Source organism: Glycine max, chromosome 4 (assembly GCF_000004515.6).
Source record: "Glycine max cultivar Williams 82 chromosome 4, Glycine_max_v4.0, whole genome shotgun sequence".
In the NCBI taxonomy this organism is placed as follows: Eukaryota; Viridiplantae; Streptophyta; class Magnoliopsida; order Fabales; family Fabaceae; genus Glycine; species Glycine max.
The window spans coordinates 14501837-14511962 of record NC_016091.4 but is presented as its reverse complement, the minus strand read 5'-3'; the positions used below and the strand labels follow the sequence as shown (position 1 = coordinate 14511962).

The window sequence follows — 10126 nt, the reverse complement described above, 5'->3', positions numbered from 1 at the left end:
GGTTTTCGTTTACAAACCCTTTTGTTTTGGGAGAAAGAATAATTTTAGGTTTTGCAATTCCAGCTTTTACTATTCACGTAGCAATAAAATTTTGTTTTCTACTTCAATCTCCAATTTCGTTTTCTACTGATTAATGGAAGGCTAAGTCTCCAGTGTTGTTTTCTCTTGAGGATCAAGCACAACTCTCTTTGAGGTTTTATTATTACTATTGAATTCTGATCAGTTTTTCCTCTTCACCAATTACTCTATATTTGTTGCTATTAATCCATGCATGCTTAGTGCTTGATTAATTGTTTCTGCGCTTAATTTACGTTTATGCTTAATGATCAGTTTCGTTCATGATTAATTGGTGTATGTGTTGCTTAATCACATAATGACAGCCTTATGTTAAATTTCGCTTAGTAATTTAATTTAGGGTTGGATTAAGTGGTTGAACTGATAAAGGATAAATTCTCGTAACCTAGGATAAGAGACTTGCTTGCAAATCAAGGGGAAACAATGTGTTTTAATTCTAATATTTTCTAATTAAATTTGCTCGCTGTTTAATTTACACAAACAAACAACCCCCCCCCCTAATTCGTTACTATTTTATTACTATATGTTATGAACGTTTGGTTGACCATTGCTCATTGGGAGACGACCTAGGATCACTTCCTAGATACTGCATTTTTAATGTTTATTTGATTCAGGTACGGCCTCGATCAAATTTGGCGTCGTTGCCGGGGAGCAGTGGGCTAAAGGTTCATATAGTGTTTAGTTATCTTATTTTGTGTAGCGTTCTGTTTTGCATTTTAGTTGTATCCCCTGTTTAGCAACTGTTTTTAGCTTTGTATTTTGCTGTGAACGGTGATGAACAATGATTAGCGACTATTTTTAGCTTTGTGTTTTGCTGTGAACAATGATGAACAGTGATTAGCGATTGGGAATTAGCGACTGATTTTGCAATTTAATTAGCGATTTCTGTTTTGATAGTTAGAGTTGTTATTTTTGGCTAATTTTTTGTGTGGTAGCTTCTTTTGATCCATATTTTGTGTGAAAAATACCAGGAGCACTTGTTTTTAGCAAAACTTAAAACGACCATAACTTTTGCTACGAGTATCAGGATGACTATTATTATATATGCATTTGGGGAAGAAAAATTTCCCATGTTGTGACAACCCGCTTTAGCCGGTTGGGGTCTCCCAAACTCCAAAAATCAGCCGTTTACTAAGTTTTTTTTTTCAAGTATTATTGTCCTGTTTTTCTAAGCTTTTCTTAGGTAGTTTTCATTGTTAGACTTTGAATTTTTATTTGAAATTTTTTGTGCTATCTTTTCATGATTTTTGGGTGTTCCTCACAAAATTTCAGCTCATTTTGATATTGTTTGAGTATAGTTGTAGTTTTACCCCCTTGTTAGGTGCTTGTTGAGAAACACATTATTTGCTGCATATAGTGCATGACTAGGGGCAATATAGGTGATTTACAACCCTTTGATCCTGAAATAGATAGAACCTTTCATAGATCAGTTAGGCATAGTGTGCATCCTGGTCATTTTGTGCATTCTGTTGAGGGTGATTCTAAATATTTTGATTTTGAACTTTCCACTACTAACTTTCATACTGAGAACATGGCTCAACCTCCACCTCGTGAGAAAACTCTTAGGGAGATGGCTGCACCTGATTTCACTTATGAAAGCTTGTGCATTCAATATCCTGATGAGGGTGTTCCATATGTTCTCAAGACTAGACTAATACATTTGTTGTCCAAGTTTCATGGTCTTGCAGGTGAAGATCCTCATAAGCATCTTAAGGAGTTCCATATTGTTTGTTCCACCATGAAGCCCCCTGATGTCCAAGAAGATCATATCTTTCTAAAGGTTTTCCTCATTCTCTGGAGAGAGTGGCAAAAGATTGGCTATACTACCTTGCTCCCAGGTCCATTTTCAGCTGGGATGACCTTAAGAGGGTGTTCTTGGAGAAATTATTCCCTGCATCTAGGACCACTTCCATCAGAAAAGACATTTCAGGCATCAGGCAACTTAGTGGAGAAAGCTAGTATGAGTATTGGGAAAGATTCAATAAATTGTGTGCAAGCTGTCCTCACCACCAGATTTCTGAGCAACTCCTTCTTCAATATTTCTATGAGGGACTTAGCAACATGGAGAGGAGTATGATTGATGCTGCCAGTGGTGGAGCTCTCGGTGATATGACCCCTGCTGAAGCTAGGAATTTGATTGAGAAGATGGCTTCCAACTCCCAACAATTAAGTGCAAGAAATGATGCTATTGTTCTTAGAGGAGTCCATGAGGTGGCCACGGATTCATCTTCATCTACTGAAAATAAAAAGCTTGAAGGAAAACTTGATGCCTTGGTCAACCTAGTAACTCAGCTTGCCATGAATCATAATTCTACACCTGTTCCAAAAGTCTGTGGTCTGTGTTCTTCTGCAGATCACCATATAGATCTTTGTCCTTCTTTGCAGCAATCTAGAGTCAATGAGCAACCTGAAGCTTATGCTGCAAACATTTATAATAGACCTCCTCAACAGCAAAACCAACAATTGCAGAATAATTATGACCTTTCAAGCAATAGATACAATCCAGGTTGGAGGAATCATCTAAATCTGAGATGGACAAGTCCTCCACAACAACAACAGCCTGTCCCTCCTTTCCAGAATGTTGCTGGTCCAAGCAAGCCATATGTTCCTCCTCCAATACAGCAGCAGTCACAACAAAGACAAGCAACTGAGGCTCCTCCTCAACCTTCCTTAGAAGAGTTAGTGAGGCAAATGACCATCCAGAATATGCAATTTTAGCAAGAGACAAGAGCCTTCATTCAGAGTCTGACAAATCAGATGGGGTAGATGGCTACTCCGTTGAACCAAGCTCAGTTCCAAAATTCTGACAAATTGCCTTCACAAACTGTGCAGAAGCCGAAAAATATGAGTGCCATCACCTTGAGGTCTGGCAACCGAATTCAAGTGCCTCCACCAGTAGCAGCACCTGCACCAAAACCTGTCAAGCTTCATTCTACACCTGAAAAAGAGGATGAGATAGTTGCACAAAAGAGAAAGCTTCCTAACAAAAACTTTTTTGCAGGTGGACCTTCTTCTAGTAATTCTGACTTACCACAGCCTCCTATCCCTCTTCCATTCCCACCTAGAGCAATTCCAAACAAAAAATGGAAGAAGCAGAAAAGGAGATCTTGGAGACCTTCAGGAAAGTAGAGGTGAACATACCTCTGCTAGATGCCATCAAGCAGATTCCAAGATATGCCAAGTTTCTAAAGGAGTTGTGCACCCACAAGCGTGCGGTGACTACCACCCCTATCATTCAGGCACCTGATTGGGCAGCCCCATTTGAGCTAATGTGCGATGCATCCAATTACGCATTGGGGTTGTCCTTGCTCAAAAGATTGATAAGCTGCCTCGAGTGATCTACTACGCTTCCAGAACTTTGGATGCTGCTCAAGCAAATTACACTACCACAAAGAAGGAGCTATTAGCGATAGTTTTTGCTCTTGAAAAATTTCGTTCATATTTGCTTGGTACTCGTGTTATTGTTTATACTGACCATGAAGCTCTAAAGTACCTATTGAAGAAGGCTGAATCAAAGCCTAGATTGATCAGGTGGATGCTTTGGCTCCAAGAGTTTGATTTGGAGATCCATGATTGGAGTGGTGCGCAGAACCTCGTGGCTGACCATCTGAGTAGGATTGAGTGTGTGTCTGAGGACTCACCCATTCGGGATGATTTTCCGGATGACCATTTGTACATTCTGTATAGTATTTTTGATTCCTTCCCCACTCCCTGGTTTGCTAATATTGTGAATTATTAGGTTGCTTCTGTTTTTCCTCCCTTAGCATCTAAAGCTCAAAATGATAAAATTAAGAGCGATGCTAAGCATTATATTTGGGATGACCCCTATTTGTGGAAGTTGTGTAGTGACCAGGTTATTAGGAGATGCATTCTGAACCATGAGATTGACTCAGTCCTATAATTCTGTCATTCTTCCGCACCGGGTGGTCATCTTGGCATATAGAGGACAGCTCGCAAGGTGCTTGACTACAGTTTCTATTGGCCCACCATCTTCAAGGATGCGTGGAGAATCTGTAGCACTTGTGAGCCATGTCAGAGAGCAAGTGGCTCACCTTCATGGAGACAGCAAATGCCTCAATAACCCATCTTATTCTGTCAGGTGCTTGATGTCTGGGGTATCGATTTTATGGGGCCTTTCCCTGTCTCTTTTGGTTTTTTTTATATTCTCCTTGTTGTTGATTATGTTTCAAAATGGGTGGAAGCCAAACCCACAAGAACTAATGATGCTAAGGTTGTTGTGGATTTTGTGAGATCTAATTTGTTTTGCAGGTTTGGAGTCCTTAGAGCCATCATTAGTGATTAAGGCACCCATTTTTGTAACAAATCCATGTATGCCTTGCTCAAAAAGTATGGGGTCGTGCACAGAATTTCCAAACCATACCACCCCTAAACTAATGGGCAGGCTGAGATTTCAAACAGGGAGATAAAAAGGATCTTGGAGAAGATTGTGCAGCCAAACAAAAAGGATTGGAGCACCAGGCTAGATGATGCTCTTTGGGAGCATAGGACTGCCTACAAAGCACTCATAGGAATGTCTCTTTATCGGGTTGTCTTTGGCAAGGCATGTCATCTTCCTATAGAGATAGAGCACAAAGCCTACTGGGTTGTAAAGACCTGCAACTTCTCTATTGATCAGGCTGGAGAGGAAAGGAAGTTGCAACTAAGTGAGCTAGATGAGATCCGGTTAGAAGCCTATGAGAATTCCAAATTCTACAAGGAGAAGACCAAGAAGTTCCATGACAGCTTGATAGCTAAGAAGGACTTTGTGGTTGGACAGAAAGTTTTATTGTATAACTCTAGGCTCGGACTCATGAGTGGTGACTAATGTTTTTCCTTATGGTACAGTTGAGATCAAAAGTGAGTCCACGGATAAGAACTTCAAGGTCAATTGACAACGGCTAAAACCATTCCTCACAAATCCCTCCTTAGTGGATGTAGTGGTGGAGGAGACCTCTTTACTTCACCCTACTTCTCTTCTGTCATGACTTAGGGAGTTTTCTTTTTTTGTCTCATTCTTTACTTTTATTGCACTTGTCCAAATTTATTGATTGTTCTTGATCTTATGATTGTGCTACATTGAGGACAATGTGTTGTTTAAGTGTGAGGGGAGGAAGATTGTTCTTTAATTTTGTTGGGTATTCTAGTTTAATTTTATTAGGTTTTTTCTAGGTTAATTTTGATATTTTGGTTTTATGTTTTGTGTACAACATTGCATGTTCCTCTTTGAATTTTGAGTTATGTACAAGTAATGGGTAATTGTTTTTGAAATAGGAGTCTCTTGGCATTTTGTGAATTAAAACCCTTGTTTTTCTCTACATGTCAAGTTAGTTTTGAAAGTTCGAATTAAAAGTGATAGATTTACCCTTGGTGAGAATTTGAGCCATCATCATCTATTTTATTCGGTGTGTTTTGCCCCATTGATTGCTTGCACAATAGCCTTGGCTTGACTCTTGTTGATACTTCTTGCTTCATATCCATGTTGGGAGATGATTTAGGCATTTTGTTCTTATAAGCCTCTAGCCAAATAAGCCTACCTTGAATTAATTCCTTTGATAGCCCTTTTGAGCCTATGTTCCCTTTGGAATTGTTTTGAGAATAAGTGTGAGGGGGGGTATGTTTCATTGGATGATATATTTTTATTGGCCATGCTTGATGATGTATACATATATTGCCTAATTGTTGCTTTATTTTTCAAATGCTTTCAATTGCTACTGTTCACGTTCAAAAAAAATACAAAAATAAATAAATAAATAAATTTTACAAAAAAAACAGAAAAAGAATGAAGTTGAATAAATGAGGTCTTGGTTTGAAGACTTGGATTGGTTTGAGGACTTGGTTGATTTTGTTTTGGGTTTACTTTTTAAAGGTTAATTTGTAATTTTGGTTTTGGGGTTTATCACTTTTTCTTACTTCCCACTTATTCCCCATTGCTCCTCTATTCCTTTGGGTTTTAGCTACTATCCCTTACTTTCCTCTACCTTGTCCTTGGCCTGTTACAACCTTAAAAGACCTTTTGATCCTTATGTGCATGTGTTTGTGATATGGTTATCAATTTTAGAGTCTTGCCAAGTCTATGTGGTGTTTGTTTTCATGGGTGCTCTGAGAGTAAACAGTAGTCTGGACACTTGAGAGATAGAGTGCATATCTTGTGAGGCTTTATCACTTTTCATTCTTGAGCTGATTGACTATCTTGCAATGTTTGAGATGCTTGGATGATTTTCATGACGGCCTTGATTCTTTAACTCTTTACGTGTTGGATGCTACCCATTCTTTTCATTCTTTGAAATTCATTGAGAAATATGTAATTGTTTTTGTGTCTATTTGTTTCTCTTTAATGTCTCTAGATTTATTCCTTGTTTTGCTTTTTTATTTTGCCCAGGAGTGCAAAAGGCTAAGTGTGAGGGGATTTGATGTGTCATCATTTTCTCCTATTTCTTAACCCTTTTGTCACCATTTTAATTACTGATTAGCCTTAATTGGCAAATTAATTATGCAGTTTTATCATTTGGGCCTATTGGACTAATTTTGTGTTTTAATTTAATTTCAGGAGAATTATAAGCAATTGGGCTTGAATCCGGAATTGGGCCTGGACTTGAAGAGAGCAAACAATTTTATTTTATCAAATCTTATCTTATCCAGATTTTATCTCATCTAGATATTATTTCATCTAGATTTTATCTTATCTTATCTAGATTTTATTTTATCAAATCTTATCTTATCTTGCCCAAATTTTATTTTATTTATGGGCTTGGACTTAAAACAAATTTGTAAGCTTTGGGGCTGAGAACCTATATAACAACACCAAGGTTTTAGTTTAGAGACCCTTTCGTTTTGGGAGAAAGAATAATTTTAGGTTTTGCAATTCCAGTTTTTACTATTCACGTAGCAATAAAATTTTGTTTTCTACTTCAATCTCCAATTTCGTTTTCTACTGATTAATGGAAGGCTACGTCTCCAGCGGTGTTTTCTCTTGAGGATCAAGCACAACTCTCTTTGAGGTTTTATTATTACTATTGAATTCTGATCAGTTTTTCCTCTTCACCAATTACTCTGTATTTGTTGCTATTAATCCATGCATGCTTAGTGTTTGATTAATTGTTTTTACGCTTAATTTACGTTTATGCTTAATGATTAGTTTCGTTCATGATTAATTGGTGTATGTGTTGCTTAATCACATAATGACAACCTTATGTTAAATTTTGCTTAGTAATTTAATTTAGGATTGGATTAAGTGGTTGAACTGATAAAGGATAAATTCTCGTAACCTAGGATAAGAGACTTGCTTGCGAATCAAGGAGAAACAACATGTTTTAATTTTGATATTTTCTAATTAAATTTGCTCGCTTTTAATTTACACAAACAAACAACCCCCCGCCCCAATTCATTACTATTTTATTACTATATGTTATGAACGTTTGGTTGACCATTGCTCATTGGGAGACGACCTAGGATCACTTCCTAGATACTGCATTTTTAATGTTTATTTGATTCGGGTACGGCCTCGATCACTACTCAATAATTCAATGGTTGCCATAACCCCATCCAAGGTTCCTCAACCTCCATTTTTCCTAGGATACGACTCGAACACAACATGTGCTTATCATGGAGGGGCCCCGGGGCATTCCATTAACCATTGTAGGACCCTGAAGCATAAGGTGCAAGGTCTAATTGATGCGGGCTGGCTGAAATTTGAGGAGAATCGCTTGTGAATCCTGACATTCACAAGAGATGACACACATGGGGCAATTTGAAGGTTGTTGCTAGATGTCTCTAATGACTCATTAGGATTTTCAAGTTTATGCCATTATTGTAAACCACAGTTACAATGCTAAATAATATGGATAAATTTGATATCCTTGTCTCTCTCATCCTCTCACAATTACATCTTTGCTTATTCAACTTCCACCGGAATGTGAGTGTAAGCCATTGGTTTGTTTTCTCAAGCGAGCTATGCTCCTAAGTTTTTTGACTTCCAAGACCGTTCAATCAGAAATTACTCGTGCTACACATTTGGTGAGGGTGCCGTAAAAAAGGAGTAAAGCAGAAAAGTTCAAAAAGAAAAAGAAAAAAACATTTGATTGAGTGTGTTTTCAAGTAAAAATATAGACATTCATGTGACCTCATTTTATCATTCCTAAAAGTTTGTCTTTTTAAGAGAGAACTGAGTTATAAAAAATAGGAGTCGTTTGACTTAATCCGTCAACTGAAAAATCCTTCAACTATTTCTCGTCCTTGAAAATCCTTTTGGAGAATCAGCCGCTTCTTTTATTCTTCCTTGCTACAAGGTTGTGGAAACAAAAAAAATGATTGATACCTCAAAGCCCTACACTGGGGCAATGAGGGGCACTGTGCATGAGCCTCAGGCAAACCTAGGGGCAGTTCAAAAGTTCTCACCCGTCGAAGTTTTTAAACAAAAAAAATGGGGGGGGAGTGACAAACCCTGGGATTTCAGTGGATTGATTAAATAGCTCCATCGTCGTCACTCCAAAATTGTCAAGTGAGTAAATCAAATAGAACATACACTTTGAGGGAGTTCCCGAAGAGATTTGCAAAGATAGGATGAGGTTGCATGAATTATCACCTCTTTCAAAAGGACAGTTAATTTGTGTCTTCCAAAAAATCAAATCAAAATCAAATCACAAAATAGGGAAAGAATGTCATGAACATTGTACAACTTTCCATTACATTGCATTATTGCATACGAAGTCCGCATTTACCGCATTTCAAGACAAAGGTTGCATGCATCTGCATCCCTAAAAATCATGTTAACTGCATAGATTTCCTACATCTAATGTCCAATCTTTCGAATTTGGGATGGCCGGCTCTCTCGATGAGTCAATCTCTTGCTTTCTCATAAGGGTGGACCCTTGGGTACTAGTACCTATTGCCTTTGGAAGGCTGCATGCCCTTGCCTTCAGAGGACTACACGTCCTCGCCTTAAGAGGGATGCATGACCTCCCCTTCAAAGGGCTACACGTCCTCGCCTTCAGAGGGCTACACGCCCTCACCTTCAGAGGGCTACACGTCCTCGCCTTCAGAGGGCTGCACGCCCTCGTCTTCAGAGGGCTACATGCCCTTGCCTTTAGAGGGCTACACGCCCTCACCTTCAGAGGGCTGCACACCCTCACCTTTAGAGGGCTACATGTCCTCGCCTTCAGAGGACTGCACCTCTTCGCCTTCAGAAGGCTATACGTCCTCGCCTTCAAAGGGCAGCACATCCTCCCCTTAAGAGGGCTACACGTCCTCACCTTAAGAGGGCTGCATGTCCTCCCCTTTAGAGGGCTACACGTCCTCGCCTTCAGAGGGCTGCACGCTCTCGCCTTTAGAGGACTTCATGTCCTTGCCTTCAGAGGGCTATACGCCCTTGCCTTCAGAGGGCTACATGCCCTCGCCTTTAGAGGACTACACGTCCTCGCCTTCAGAGGACTGCACGTCCTCACCTTCAAAGGACTACACGTCCTCACCTTCAAAGGACTGAGCGTCCTTGCCTTCAAAGGGCTGCACGTCCTCGCCTTCAGATGGCTTCACATCTTCGCCTTCAGAGGACTGCACATCCTCGCCTTCAGGGGACTACACGTCTTCGCCTTTAGAGGGCTTCACGTCCTCGCCTTCAAAGGGCTACACGTCCTCTCCTTCAGAGGACTACACATCCTCGCCTTCGAGGACTGTATGCCCTCGCCTTCAGTGAGCTACACATCCTCGCTTTCAGAGGGCTCCATATCTGCGCCTTCAGGGAACTCAAGGTCCTCTACCCTTAGTGCATAACAAATATTTGTGAACCCGGGTGGGGGGCCGATTGTTTCCTTTTATTAGTTCCTGGGCCACCCCCCTAATCTCGGAGGAGGGCCAACTATGCGAGCAAAACCAGAGGAGGAGGCAGGTCTCCAGCTTCAACGAGGAGGCTTTCGCACAACTATTATGCATACCGGGGCAAGATTTCGCTCAGACCACTACAAGGAGAAGAGTGCAGATCCTGCGCACCAACATGACCACTCTTACGCAGATATGGATGATGTTGCTACTTAGCAACATTCTGCCCAATGACCACGAC

The 10126-nt window shown here is 40.0% G+C and overlaps 1 non-coding gene across 1 annotated transcript; it reads right to left on the bottom strand.

Moving 5' to 3' along the window:
- Positions 1–1986: 1986 nt before the first annotated feature.
- LOC113001542 (small nucleolar RNA R71) lies at positions 1987–2090 on the bottom strand. Its single transcript, XR_003266936.1, has one exon. It is a non-coding gene; the product is annotated as a small nucleolar RNA R71 (small nucleolar RNA).
- Positions 2091–10126: the final 8036 nt, after the last annotated feature.